Source organism: Paroedura picta, chromosome 1 (genome assembly GCF_049243985.1).
Source record: "Paroedura picta isolate Pp20150507F chromosome 1, Ppicta_v3.0, whole genome shotgun sequence".
NCBI lineage: Eukaryota > Metazoa > Chordata > Lepidosauria > Squamata > Gekkonidae > Paroedura > Paroedura picta.
The window spans coordinates 111,445,646-111,455,576 of record NC_135369.1 but is presented as its reverse complement, the minus strand read 5'-3'; positions in this window follow the sequence as shown (position 1 = coordinate 111,455,576).

Sequence of the window (9,931 nt, the reverse complement as noted above, 5' to 3'; positions counted from 1 at the left end):
ATGCTGTTTTTGTTGGCTGTAGAGGAAAGGATGTGCAGTAACGGGTTTAAACTACAAGTACAACGATATAGGCTAGATATCAGGAAAAAATTTTTCACAGTCAGAGTAGTTCAGGAGTGGAATAGGCTGCCTAAGGAGGTGGTGAGCTCCCCCTCACTGGCAGTCTTCAAGGAATACATACTTGGATACATACTTTTCTTGGATGCTTTAGGATGCTTAGGGCTGATCCTGCATTGACCAGGGAGTTGGATTAGATGGCCTGTGTGGCCCCTTCCTATGAGTCTGTGATTCTGTAACTCGGTGATTTCAAGGGACATGAGCATGTTCCATGCCCTGTGTTAGATCTGTGAGTTCAAGGAAGTTGGGAGTTCAATCAGCTCTTTATTGTGAACCACCATGATGGTACAAGAGTCAAAACTGGACCCACAACCAGCCCCAACTAATATACAAAAGCCCCACAATAGATCTTCCCTCCAGTGCATGCTATTGGTCAGTTTCTCTTTAAACTGACTGGGTCCAGCAGATGGGATCTAGCCACACATTGGCCAATTTCAGTGTAGGCTTACAGTTCTACCTCAGACCTCAAGCATAATCCTGGACAGAACTACAGACACAACCAACTGATTCTTAGGTAGAGGTTTTATCTGAAACTCAGGACCAGCATATTGGGGGGGGGGGAGACCTTCTTGCTCTCAACAGTATATGGAGTTAAACATGCTTAAACCCTTAGTGGGTTTAAAAGTGTTTAATGATGTGCTATTGAAGAGAATTCATGTCCATGATAAATTATTAATGCTGAATAAAACAGGCTTCTGTGTGTACATTAAGAACATGACTTACATACTAATAAACTGTAACAGTGGAGAAACTGAAGGATCAGCAGATTAGAATAAGGCTATTATGAGCATATTCACACACCCTAGTGAAAGTGTCTCCAACCCTTTGTGCATTATTTCTATGGATGTGAGGAAACCTCAATTCTGAGCAATTAAAAAACAAATTGCCTTCATTTTAATGAGGTGCATTATGAGCCATATTTATTCTTAATGCTATATCAGTATCACATAGAGTAGTCTACCTGAAGAAGGTACATCTAACTTTATTGGCATAAACTGTATCAATTCAGTTCAAAGTATGCAGAGAAATATTTTTCCAAACAATAGCTTGAGTGGGCAAGTAGATTTTTAACACAGGAGAAATCTTTACTAGAGGATAGTGAATGTATTGCAATAGCTGCTGCTGATGGCAATGAGTATCCCATGTCATTCTGCTGCTTCAAATATCAGAATTCAATACAACTGTCAAATAACATTAAGTTAGATATAGCACAGTTTTTATAATGTTTTAAATATAACTATACAGTTTTAAAATAAATGTGGAAAGCACAATGAAATTGCTTAATTTCTTCTTACTGTTTTCAATGATTTACCTGTTTAACGGTGTTTTCTTAGTTTCAGTTGGCGGAATACTAACTGTGGAAAAGCTAAAAGAACCTAACCAAAAGAGTAAGAATAAATTTTAATCACCATGGTGCATCTGTGTCTTTCTCAATGATCTATTCACTAAGAATTTGTAATGTGAGGTGTTTTTTAAATGTCACAATATACTTCTAATTACACATTCCCGTCCTTTTCAGCCTCTAGTTTCAACTTTTTGTCAGTGTTCATAACGCCCACTCTGTCAAATATTAGTCATTCATTATAATGAATGCAGACTGTGCCTTACTGATGTAACTATACTTTTTGTTTTAATCCTACATTTATCAGAATTAAGATATTAGAAGAAAAAATCTGCATTTACAGAGTTTTTTTTGTTGATCAGCTGAATTAGACATGAAAATCTGAAACATTGTCACAGAGAAGCTTAATAATCAAAAAGAAAGAAATTCTTAATGGTCCCGCTGGAACAGCATGAAGCCCAGCAATAAGCAGTTTATGTGTTTTGGCTTCAGCTGATTCCAGTTTTCCTTCCACTCATAATCACAAATTACAGCTATGGCATTGGTCTGTGATTGCCAGTGAGCAGAGTTCTGTGGGTTGCAGAAAGTAAAATAATACATTACTTCCCTTAGGATTTCAAATTATGCTCCTAGAATGGAGACACTTCCTTGAAAAACAGACTGTTCGACCTATACTGATTTTCGCACCACTGTAGCGTTGTGACACGGGTGTCAAGCAAAGACAGTACTTTTTCAGTAGTAGCACTACATTTACAGAACACTCTGTCAGTGGTAGTTTTTAGGTTGGGACATTTTTATTTGCCCAGGCTTTTTTCTGAGTTCCCCCCTAGTCATAGAATCATAGAGTTGGAAGGGACTTCCTGGGTCATCTAGTCCAACCCCCTGCACTATGCAGGACACTCACAACCCTATCGCTCATCCATTGTAACCTGCCACCCCCTTGAACCTTCACAGAATCAACCTCGCTGTCAGATGACTATCCAGACTCTATTTTAAAATTTCCAAAGATGGAGAACCCACCACCTCCCGAGGAAGCCTGTTCTACTGAGAAACCACTCTAACTGTCAGGAACTTCTTCCGGAGGTTTAGATGGAATTTCTTTTGAATTAATTTCATCCCATTTGTCCTGGTCTGTCCCTTCGTGGCAAGAGAGAACAATTCTTCTCCATCCTCTACATGGCAGTTTTTAAATACTTGTAGTTATCAGATCCCCTCTCAGTCCTCTCCTCTCTAGGCTTAACAGACCAAGCTCCCCCAACCTTTCCTAATACATCGTGGTTTCCAAACCCCTCACCATCTTTGTTGCCCTCCTCTGGACACACTTCAGTTTGTCTACATCCCTCTTCAACTGGGGAGCCCAAAACTGAAGTGAGGCCGAACCAGAGCAGAGTAAAGTGGTACCATCACCTCCCATGATCTGGATATGATACTCTGTTTGATACAGCCCAAAATGCCATTTGCCTTTTTAGCCACCGAGTTGCACTGCTGACTCATGTTCAATGTATGGTCTAGTAAGACTCCTAGATCCTTTTTGCACATGCTACTACCAAGACAAGTCTCCCCCATCCTATACTAGTGTATTTGGTTTTTCCTACCTAAATGCAGAACTTTATATTTGTCCCTATTGAACTTAATTGTATTCAGTTTAGCCCACTTTTCGAGCCTATCAAGAACATCCTGTATTCTGATTCTGTCTTCGGTTGTGTTTGCTACCCCTTCCAATTTAGTATCATCTGCAAATTTAATAAGTACTCCCTCTTATCCCTCACCCAAATCATTTATAAATATGTTGAATAACACAGGCCCCGGGTCAAATCACTGGGGTACTCCACTTGTCACTCTTCTCCAAGAAGATGCCAAACCATTAACTACACTTTGGGTATGATATGTCAACCAGTTATTGATCTACCTGACAGCATTAGGATCCATACTGCATTTTACCAACTTGTCAACAAGAATATCATGTGGTACCTTATCAAAAGCTTTACTGAAATCCAGATAGACTATGTCCACAGTATTCCCCTGGTCCAGCAAGATAGTCACTTTCTCGTAAAAAGAGATAAGTTTGGTCTGACATGACTTGTTCTTGCGAAACCCATGCTTAGAAATCACAGCTCTCTGTTCCAGCTGCTCAAGGACTGACTGACTGATGATTTGTTCCAAAATTCCGCCAGCTACAGATATCAAGCTGATGGGTCAGCAGTTACCTGGGTCCTCCTTTTCCTTTTCTTGAAGATGGGGACAGCATTTGCCTGCCTCCAATCATACGGCACCTCATCTGTTCTCCAAAACCTGTCAAAAATAATGGACAGAGGTTCAGTGATGACATCTGCAAGTTCTTTTATTACCCTTGGGTGCAATCCATCTGGCCCAGAAGACCATTTCATTTAAAGAAACTAGGTGTACTGCCTCCACAGTGATCCTAGGCCTCCATTCCTGTGCCCCCCTGTTGTGATACGTTTTTGCCACGTTGAGAATTATTTCCCTCACAAGAGAAGACTGAAAAGAAATAGGAATTAAGCAGTTCAGCCCACTCTTCAACATAGAATCATAGAATCATAGAATCATAGAGTTGGAAGGGGCCATACAGGCCATCAAGTCCAACCCCCTGCTCTATGCAGGATCAGCCCAAAGCATCCTAAAGCATCCAAGAAAAGTGTGCATCCAACCTTTGCTTGAAGACTGCCAGTCTTCAACATCTGTTATAATTTCACTTTCTTTTCCTCACAGTGGTCCTACAGAGTCCCTACTCTTATTTTTAATTGAAATATAACTAAAGAAGCCTTTTTTGCTGTATTTAGCACTTCTCACTAGCCTAAGATCATATTGAGCAGATCTAGAACTCTCACCTGTGGGGGCCTGTGAAGGGTTTCTTGGGCTTCATGGGGCTGCAGGGGAGAAGACCTAGAACTATCACCCGTGGGGGGCTGTGACTTGTTTCCTGGGTGTAAACTGCATGGAGCTTTTATTCTAACCCCAGATCGATTCAGTCCCTGCCCTCAACACAGAATGCGATTTCCGTTTGGATTTGGGGCGATTTAAACTTTCCTTCTGCAGCAAGAAGGATTGATCCAGAGTGACCTTTATTGTGAGATATCTTAGAGTGCTTTTAATCCTGAATATATTATCAAATCACATTGTTTTGAATTGGGGCTCTCCTCCGTGGTAGAGAACCCGTGATTGGCCACAGGTGGTCATGTGACAAATTTGCCTTAAAGGAGAAGCCCCTAATTTCTCTCAATTTCTGTCGGTCCTGGATTTTTTCTCCCTTCTTTGCCTTTTTCGATCTTCTCCGCCTCCCCTCCAAGAAAAGAAAGAGGGTCCCTACCTGGCTCTCCTCCCCCACCTTCAAGAAAAGAAAGAAAGAGGCTTGTTTCCCCCATCCCCTTCTGAACTACCCTAACCACGTGCAGAAGACTTTCCTGTTTCAATGGGGGGGGGGGAGGAAGATCCGAGTTCAAAGCGATCTGAATTCAACAGGATTGACAATGGAATAAACAAAGTAAGTGCGGACTCTGTCCTCTGTGGGCTTGAGGAATTGCTCATGCAATTCCCTGAATCCTGAATCAACAACTTCAGACAGATGCTGGAGCTGATTGTTAAGCATCAGTGAGGTAGACCTTCTCCTTATTCTTCTATTCCTTCCATTCATTATCCTCCTATGTAAGACTTTATCATCTATTTTATTGGATGCCTGTCATCTTGTGTATTTTTGTTTGGCCTGCTCCCTTGAAGATCATTTACATTCAGATTTTATGGCTTTTCTGCTTCTGATATAAAATAATAAAAACCAAGATATTACTGCTTGGTGCATTGTTAATGTTACTGATTGCATGTTTATTTTTGTTTAGCTTTTAAATATTATTGGATTTCCCCCCTTAGTTTGTTGTATCCTTCCTTGAACTATGCACTAAATAAATAGATGTAATAGATACATTTCAGAATATTACTAATTTTGAATTAAATATACTAACTATATTAATGAATAGAAGGATTTTGTTCATTTTTTATTAGTAAATATCTGAATGCAGGTAGTATCACAGGATCCCATGTAGACTTCTCTGTGTCTCTTTCGGAGATACATATATAAGAAATAAATAAGAGCGATCAGCAGTGATCAGCATTTCACTGTAAGATCAGTTTCTCACGTATATTTATAAGACGCCATAGCTATATGGTGGGAATAATTCCTCCTTGGTAACAAATAAATGGGACTTATGGATCCAACTGGATTCCTGAATGCTCTGTGGGAACCAATGCCTCCCGGCATTTCTATAAATGGTCTGGCCAGTGACTGGCATGACAGAATTCTGGCTGCCATTGATGAGGTAGCTTCCCAATGTCCTCTCCGCCCCCATGTCAAGCAAGCCCCTTGGTACACTGAGTAGCTTCACAAGAAGAAACGGGAACTGAGACGACTAAAATGTGTTTGGAGGAAGACTCACGGCGAAGCCTCAAGAATTATTATAGAATGCAGAGGAAAGTCTGAGAGATGGCGGTGAAGTCACTTAAACCTGACTTTTACTCAGCTATCATGGCATCTGCTAACTCATGCCCAGCACAATTGTTTAGGATAGTTTGATCTCTCACTGCCCTAGAGGAAGGGCAACAAAACAATACCCAATTGGATATCAGCTGTGAGACATTTGCGAGTCATTTTGCAGACAAAATCTCGACATTCCGCCATGACCTCTTTCCAATCTTAGGCACAGAAAGTGAACTAGAGGTCCCTTAGCCATCTTTGGAGAGAACACTGAGTAACTTCAGATGACTCTCGCTGACTGAAGTGGACAGCATAATTTCAGAAGTGAAATCAACCACATGCCCACTAGAACCTTGCAAATTATGGCTAATAAAAACACAAGACATAAGAATAAGCTCCCCCCCCCCCCCGTGAGATAATCGACCTTTCCCTTGAACCTGGAGAATTCCCAGAGGGGCTAAAAGAGGCAGTGGTTTGCTCACTACTGAAAAAAAAATCTCTAGATCTGTGAAAGCCCAATAACTACTGACCCATTTTGCACCTAGCGTTCCTGGGAAAAATGGTTGAAAGGGCTGTCATGGACCAAATATCAGGCCCATTCCTCACCCGAGTAAAAAAGTGAAATACTAACCTTATGCAGATGCTTTTTAATAAATGTTTTACATTATGTCATCTGCATCCAGCGTCCCAGCAGCAAACCAGCAGCTAAATCCTCCATTTTAAAGTGATAGTTGGGGAATCCCAAAAAGTGGATTCCCCCAACCATATAGCATTAGCGGTAGGAGAGCAAGCAGCAAGCCATGCACCAAGGACATGTGTGTAACCAACGTGGGCAAAGTAGTGTGATCTCCATCTACAGCATCCATCCTTGACCCTGCCTCCCTCTCCTTTCTACCAGAACGGGGCTTAAAATTTTTTTTTGAGCAAAGAGCCTGGAGCAACGAATATGTGTTGGTATGGTTAGGCGTAGCCAAGAAATATTTTCCCCACCAGTTATCGCACAAAGCATGCCACTCAGCCCCCCCCCCCCAAATCTTGAAAGCAATTACTGTTCTTGAGCTTCAAGGCTGTGGGGTGGCATTAAAATAAGCACTTTGCATCTGTGATTAGATGCATAGGCATTACAATGGCAAAGTTTCACTAAACAAAGAAAATCACTGTCCCTTAAAAACAGGGGGGAAAGGTGATTGGCTGCCTGCCATGATTGACAGGTGGAGGGAGAGTTGCGCGTTCAGCGTGTTCTTTGCCTCCGCCATTTTAATCAGCGGTGCGGAATGCCAGGAAGCAGGAGAAAGTCGGAGAAGAAAGCGGCAGAGCAAGAAGATGAGAAATGGCGGGGGGCACGATTTTTAATAGCGTCATGCACTTTCACTGGTGTGACACTATTCTTTTTGATGTGCGGAATTCCCTTTAGTATTCCTGGAAGAAGCTTCAGTCCTACATCCATCCCAGTCAGGTTTCCAGCCTGGCCATGGGGTAGAAACAGCACTAGTTGCCTTGACAGATGACTCCATCACCAGTTAGACCAAGAAGGATCAGTGCTACTTGTATTATTAGACATTTCAGCAGCACTCAACACAATCAACCATGAGTTTCTTGGCGACACTGGAATTCAGGGGACAGAACTTCAGTGCCTGATTTCCTTTCTCCAGTGTCATGGACAGAGAGTAGCACTAGGAGAGAGATCTTCAAGCTGCCACCAACTCAGATGTGGAATCCTGCAAGGAGCAGTCCTCTCTCCAATCATATTTAACATCTTCATACTCCCTCCTGTCCAACTGGTACAGGCTGTGTTGTCATCAATACGCAGATGACACACAGTTCTTCCTCCTCCTGATGGATGACCACCCTGATTTCCCCCCAGAAGCATTAGTCAGCTTCCTGGAAGCAGTGATGATGTGGTTCAAGCAGAGTTGTCTGAAGCTCAGTCCTTCAGAGACAGAGGTCCTGTGGCTGGGCAGGAAGGGTCCAAGCGAGGAAGCACGTCTGCCCAACCTGGATGGTATCAGTGGTTTATTCCACCAGGATCCTGAACATGATCCTGGATGCTTCCCTCTCCATGGAGGCCCGGGTCACAAGCGTAGCACGGCTGGCCTTCTACCACCTTTGGCAAACTACTACAGCCAGTTTGGTGTAGTGGTTAGGAGTGCGGACTTCTAATCTGGCATGCCAGGTTCGATTCTGCACTCCCCCACATGCAACCAGCTGGGTGACCTTGGGCTTGTCATGGCACTGATAAAACTGTTCTGACCGAGGAGTGATATCAGCGCTCTCTCAGCCTCACCCACCCTACAGGGTGTCTGTTGTGGGGAGAGGAATGGGAAGGCAACTGTAAGCCACTATGAGCCTTCTTCGGGTAGGGAAAAGTGGCATATAAGAACCAACTCTTCTTCTTCTTCTACTAGTGCCCTACTTGGATCCAAAACACCTAGACATAGTGATCCACACAATGGTCACCTTTAGACTAGACTCACCTTTAGACTAGACTTCTGCAACTTGTTCTACCCTTAACCTTGATCCAGAAACTGCAACTGGTCCAGAATGCAGTGGCCAGGGTCCTTACAGCAGCACCATGGAGATCCCACATCTGGCTCATCCTCCAACAACTGCACCAGCTACCAGTTTAATAATGGATCAGGCTTAAGGTCTTGGTAATTACCTTCAAGGCCATTCGTGGTCTGGGCCCAGTGTACTGAAGGACCGTCTATCTGCCTACTCTCCTCAAAGAGCTCTACACTGCACCACCTCCAACCAGCTAGTGATCCCTGGTCCCAATGAAGTCTGCTTGACCTCAACCAGGGCCAGAGTCTTTTCTGTCCTGGCCCCTCCCTGGTGGAATGAGCTCCTATAGGAGATCAGGGCCCTATCAGAACTAAAACAGATCTGCAGGTCCTGCAAAAGGGGGCTCCCCTGCCAGGCTTTTGGTTGAGGTCAACTGGAACTAAACAACATCTGCTGGACCCCTGAACTTCCCTCCCTACACCAGTTTGGTGTAGTGGTTAGGAGTGCAGACTTCTAATCTGGCATACTGGGTTTGATTCTGCGCTCCCCCACATGCAACCAGCTGGGTGACCTTGGGCTCATCACGGCACTGTTGTGACCAAGCAGTGATATCAGGGCTCTCTCAGCCTCACCCACCTCACAGGGTGCCTGTTGTGGGGAAAGGAAAGTGAAGGCGACTGTAAGCCACTTTGAGCCTCCTTCGGGTAGAGAAAAGTGGCATATAAGAACCAACTCTTCTTCTCCTTTCCTTGAACCCATGCAACAAATATGACCAACCATGGGCTTGTTAGATTGTTCACTATGTTAGAATATTATTTCTCTGTTTATTGTTATTATTACAGTTACCTTTCATTAAATATAATCACTGAGTTCGATGTATTGTTCTGTTTTGTTCTATGTGAATTGCTCTGAGCCTCAGGGGACGATGGTATACAAATTAAATAAATAAATGAATGAATGGATAAATGTATGTGATTGCCTTGTGAATAAACAGTTCTGCTGATAGAAAACTTGACAAAAATGCCCGTCATGCAGGGATTTCTGCATTAGCTCATTAATTTAAAAAAAACTAAACATGAAATGGCTTGATGAGTATTGAACATGCTCTTTGTCCCCAGGAGCCATAGAGTGTTGAATGTTGTTAAGTGCATTTTAAAAGGACAAGGAAAATGAAAATAGAGGAGAGGGGTAATTGGCCTGCTCAAGCCCATAACAGTTTATAGTATCTTTGAAAGGAAAATTAGAATAAGGGGATGTATACCTTGAGGCCTATGTTCTGAGCATAATTGCCCTTCTTATCACTATAAAATGCTATAAGCTTTTTTGGACTCGGTCCACTTTTAACTAAAATAATTTGGGGGGGTTCCTAAAATATAAATTACTTATAAATATCTTGAAGATACTTTAAACTGAAATTGGGGCATAGTCTCTAATATTTTAGAGAATATTAGAATGGGGAAGTTGGCGGGAATGTGTGTCCTTTTCAT